Source organism: Amia ocellicauda, chromosome 19 (assembly GCF_036373705.1).
Source record: "Amia ocellicauda isolate fAmiCal2 chromosome 19, fAmiCal2.hap1, whole genome shotgun sequence".
NCBI lineage: Eukaryota > Metazoa > Chordata > Actinopteri > Amiiformes > Amiidae > Amia > Amia ocellicauda.
The window spans coordinates 26,115,428-26,120,427 of NC_089868.1; the positions used below are offsets into that span (position 1 = coordinate 26,115,428).

The following is a 5,000-nucleotide window of genomic DNA, read 5'->3' on the forward strand; positions in this document are numbered from 1 at the left end:
GTTGTGCTGTGTCGTACAGGTCTGTGTTGTGCTGTGTCGTACAGGTCTGTGTTGTGCTGTGTCGTACAGGTCTGTGTTGTGCTGTGTCGTACAGTGCTGTGTTGTGCTGTGTCGTACAGTGCTGTGTTGTGTTGTGTCGTACAGGTCTGTGTTGTGCTGTGTCGTACAGTGCTGTGTTGTGTTGTGTCGTACAGGTCTGTGTTGTGCTGTGTCGTACAGGTCTGTGTTGTGTTGTGTCGTACAGTGCTGTGTTGTGCTGTGTCGTACAGGTCTGTGTTGTGCTGTGTCGTACAGGTCTGTGTTGTGCTGTGTCGTACAGTGCTGTGTTGTGCTGTGTCGTACGGTGCTGTGTCGTACAGTGTTGTGTTGTGCTGTGTCGTACAGGTCTGTGTTGTGCTGTGTCGTACGGTGCTGTGTCGTACAGTGCTGTGTTGTGTTGTGTCGTACAGGTCTGTGTTGTGCTGTGTCGTACAGTGTTGTGTTGTGCTGTGTCGTACAGGTCTGTGTTGTGCTGTGTCGTACAGTGCTGTGTTGTGCTGTGTCGTACAGGTCTGTGTTGTGCTGTGTCGTACAGGTCTGTGTTGTGCTGTGTCGTACAGTGCTGTGTTGTGCTGTGTCGTACAGTGCTGTTTTGTGTTGTGTCGTACAGTGCTGTGTTGTGCTGTGTCGTACAGTGCTGTGTTGTGCTGTGTCGTACGGTGCTGTGTCGTACAGGTCTGTGTTGTGCTGTGTCGTACAGTGTTGTGTTGTGCTGTGTCGTACAGGTCTGTGTTGTGCTGTGTCGTACGGTGCTGTGTCGTACAGTGCTGTGTTGTGCTGTGTCGTACAGTGCTGTGTTGTGTTGTGTCGTACAGTGCTGTGTTGTGCTGTGTCGTACAGTGCTGTGTTGTGTTGTGTCGTACAGGTCTGTGTTGTGCTGTGTCGTACAGTGCTGTGTTGTGTTGTGTCGTACAGGTCTGTGTTGTGCTGTGTCGTACGGTGCTGTGTCGTACAGTGCTGTGTTGTGCTGTGTCGTACAGGTCTGTGTTGTGCTGTGTCGTACAGGTCTGTGTTGTGCTGTGTCGTACAGTGCTGTGTTGTGCTGTGTCGTACGGTGCTGTGTCGTACAGTGCTGTGTTGTGTTGTGTCGTACAGGTCTGTGTTGTGCTGTGTCGTACGGTGCTGTGTCGTACAGTGCTGTGTTGTGCTGTGTCGTACAGGTCTGTGTTGTGCTGTGTCGTACGGTGCTGTGTCGTACAGTGCTGTGTTGTGCTGTGTCGTACAGTGCTGTGTTGTGTTGTGTCGTACAGGTCTGTGTTGTGCTGTGTCGTACAGTGCTGTGTTGTGCTGTGTCGTACGGTGCTGTGTTGTGCTGTGTCGTACAGGTCTGTGTTGTGCTGTGTCGTACGGTGCTGTGTCGTACAGGTCTGTGTTGTGCTGTGTCGTACAGGTCTGTGTTGTGCTGTGTCGTACGGTGCTGTGTCGTACAGGTCTGTGTTGTGCTGTGTCGTACAGGTCTGTGTTGTGCTGTGTCGTACAGGTCTGTGTTGTGCTGTGTCGTACAGGTCTGTGTTGTGCTGTGTCGTACGGTGCTGTGTTGTGCTGTGTCGTACAGTGCTGTGTTGTGCTGTGTCGTACGGTGCTGTGTCGTACAGGTCTGTGTTGTGCTGTGTCGTACAGTGCTGTGTTGTGCTGTGTCGTACAGTGCTGTGTTGTGCTGTGTCGTACAGTGCTGTGTTGTGTTGTGTCGTACAGGTCTGTGTTGTGCTGTGTCGTACAGGTCTGTGTTGTGTTGTGTCGTACAGTGCTGTGTTGTGCTGTGTCGTACAGTGCTGTGTCGTACAGTGCTGTGTTGTGCTGTGTCGTACAGTGCTGTGTTGTGTTGTGTCGTACAGGTCTGTGTTGTGCTGTGTCGTACAGGTCTGTGTTGTGCTGTGTCGTACAGTGCTGTGTTGTGCTGTGTCGTACAGTGCTGTGTTGTGTTGTGTCGTACAGGTCTGTGTTGTGCTGTGTCGTACAGTGCTGTGTTGTGTTGTGTCGTACAGGTCTGTGTTGTGCTGTGTCGTACAGGTCTGTGTTGTGCTGTGTCGTACAGGTCTGTGTTGTGCTGTGTCGTACAGTGCTGTGTTGTGCTGTGTCGTACAGTGCTGTGTTGTGTTGTGTCGTACAGTGCTGTGTTGTGCTGTGTCGTACAGTGCTGTGTTGTGCTGTGTCGTACGGTGCTGTGTCGTACAGGTCTGTGTTGTGCTGTGTCGTACAGTGTTGTGTTGTGCTGTGTCGTACAGTGCTGTGTCGTACAGGTCTGTGTTGTGCTGTGTCGTACAGTGCTGTGTTGTGCTGTGTCGTACAGTGCTGTGTTGTGTTGTGTCGTACAGTGCTGTGTTGTGCTGTGTCGTACAGTGCTGTGTTGTGCTGTGTCGTACGGTGCTGTGTCGTACAGGTCTGTGTTGTGCTGTGTCGTACAGTGTTGTGTTGTGCTGTGTCGTACAGGTCTGTGTTGTGCTGTGTCGTACGGTGCTGTGTCGTACAGTGCTGTGTTGTGTTGTGTCGTACAGGTCTGTGTTGTGCTGTGTCGTACGGTGCTGTGTTGTGCTGTGTCGTACGGTGCTGTGTCGTACAGTGCTGTGTTGTGCTGTGTCGTACAGTGCTGTGTTGTGTTGTGTCGTACAGTGCTGTGTTGTGCTGTGTCGTACAGTGCTGTGTTGTGTTGTGTCGTACAGGTCTGTGTTGTGCTGTGTCGTACAGTGCTGTGTTGTGTTGTGTCGTACAGGTCTGTGTTGTGCTGTGTCGTACGGTGCTGTGTCGTACAGTGCTGTGTTGTGTTGTGTCGTACAGGTCTGTGTTGTGCTGTGTCGTACAGTGCTGTGTTGTGTTGTGTCGTACAGGTCTGTGTTGTGCTGTGTCGTACGGTGCTGTGTCGTACAGTGCTGTGTTGTGCTGTGTCGTACAGGTCTGTGTTGTGCTGTGTCGTACAGGTCTGTGTTGTGCTGTGTCGTACAGTGCTGTGTTGTGCTGTGTCGTACGGTGCTGTGTCGTACAGTGCTGTGTTGTGTTGTGTCGTACAGGTCTGTGTTGTGCTGTGTCGTACGGTGCTGTGTCGTACAGTGCTGTGTTGTGCTGTGTCGTACAGGTCTGTGTTGTGCTGTGTCGTACGGTGCTGTGTCGTACAGTGCTGTGTTGTGCTGTGTCGTACAGTGCTGTGTTGTGTTGTGTCGTACAGGTCTGTGTTGTGCTGTGTCGTACAGTGCTGTGTTGTGCTGTGTCGTACAGGTCTGTGTTGTGCTGTGTCGTACGGTGCTGTGTCGTACAGTGCTGTGTTGTGTTGTGTCGTACAGGTCTGTGTTGTGCTGTGTCGTACAGTGCTGTGTCGTACAGGTCTGTGTTGTGCTGTGTCGTACAGTGCTGTGTTGTGCTGTGTCGTACAGGTCTGTGTTGTGTTGTGTCGTACAGTGCTGTGTTGTGCTGTGTCGTACAGTGCTGTGTTGTGTTGTGTCGTACAGGTCTGTGTTGTGCTGTGTCGTACAGTGCTGTGTTGTGTTGTGTCGTACAGGTCTGTGTTGTGCTGTGTCGTACAGTGCTGTGTTGTGCTGTGTCGTACGGTGCTGTGTCGTACAGGTCTGTGTTGTGCTGTGTCGTACAGTGCTGTGTTGTGCTGTGTCGTACAGGTCTGTGTTGTGCTGTGTCGTACAGGTCTGTGTTGTGCTGTGTCGTACAGGTCTGTGTTGTGCTGTGTCGTACGGTGCTGTGTTGTGCTGTGTCGTACAGTGCTGTGTTGTGTTGTGTCGTACAGGTCTGTGTTGTGCTGTGTCGTACAGTGCTGTGTTGTGCTGTGTCGTACAGGTCTGTGTTGTGCTGTGTCGTACGGTGCTGTGTCGTACAGTGCTGTGTTGTGTTGTGTCGTACAGGTCTGTGTTGTGCTGTGTCGTACAGGTCTGTGTTGTGCTGTGTCGTACAGGTCTGTGTTGTGCTGTGTCGTACAGGTCTGTGTTGTGCTGTGTCGTACGGTGCTGTGTCGTACAGTGCTGTGTTGTGCTGTGTCGTACAGGTCTGTGTTGTGCTGTGTCGTACAGGTCTGTGTTGTGCTGTGTCGTACGGTGCTGTGTCGTACAGTGCTGTGTTGTGCTGTGTCGTACAGTGCTGTGTCGTACAGGTCTGTGTTGTGTTGTGTCGTACAGTGCTGTGTTGTGCTGTGTCGTACAGTGCTGTGTTGTGTTGTGTCGTACAGTGCTGTGTTGTGCTGTGTCGTACAGTGCTGTGTTGTGCTGTGTCGTACGGTGCTGTGTCGTACAGGTCTGTGTTGTGCTGTGTCGTACAGTGCTGTGTTGTGCTGTGTCGTACAGGTCTGTGTTGTGCTGTGTCGTACGGTGCTGTGTCGTACAGGTCTGTGTTGTGTTGTGTCGTACAGTGCTGTGTTGTGCTGTGTCGTACAGTGCTGTGTTGTGTTGTGTCGTACAGGTCTGTGTTGTGCTGTGTCGTACAGTGCTGTGTTGTGCTGTGTCGTACAGGTCTGTGTTGTGCTGTGTCGTACGGTGCTGTGTCGTACAGTGCTGTGTTGTGCTGTGTCGTACAGTGCTGTGTTGTGTTGTGTCGTACAGGTCTGTGTTGTGCTGTGTCGTACAGTGCTGTGTTGTGTTGTGTCGTACAGGTCTGTGTTGTGCTGTGTCGTACAGGTCTGTGTTGTGCTGTGTCGTACAGTGCTGTGTCGTACAGGTCTGTGTTGTGCTGTGTCGTACAGTGCTGTGTTGTGCTGTGTCGTACAGGTCTGTGTTGTGCTGTGTCGTACAGGTCTGTGTTGTGCTGTGTCGTACAGTGCTGTGTTGTGCTGTGTCGTACGGTGCTGTGTCGTACAGTGTTGTGTTGTGCTGTGTCGTACAGTGCCGTGCTGTACAGCAGTGTCGCGGTGGCGTTGATGTGGGTGTGTGCTGGTGTCAGGCTGGTTCCATGGTGATAAATGTCGCTGTAATTCTGCCTAATCCCCAGGTCAGTCATTGCTGATAACAGGTGAGCGGCCCCCGCCCGGC

The 5,000-nt window shown here is 52.1% G+C and overlaps 1 protein-coding gene across 1 annotated transcript in view; it reads left to right on the forward strand.

The window, feature by feature from the left end:
- The window catches only part of ccdc190 (coiled-coil domain containing 190), a 10,249-nt gene that overhangs the window by 3,440 nt on the left and 1,809 nt on the right, over positions 1–5,000 (forward strand). Inside the window, exon 2 of the mRNA XM_066692422.1 lies at positions 4,960–5,000. This exon is cut by the window's right edge and continues 154 nt beyond it. The gene's annotated coding sequence lies outside the window, so the exon portion shown is untranslated. The remainder of the gene's footprint in view (positions 1–4,959) is intronic.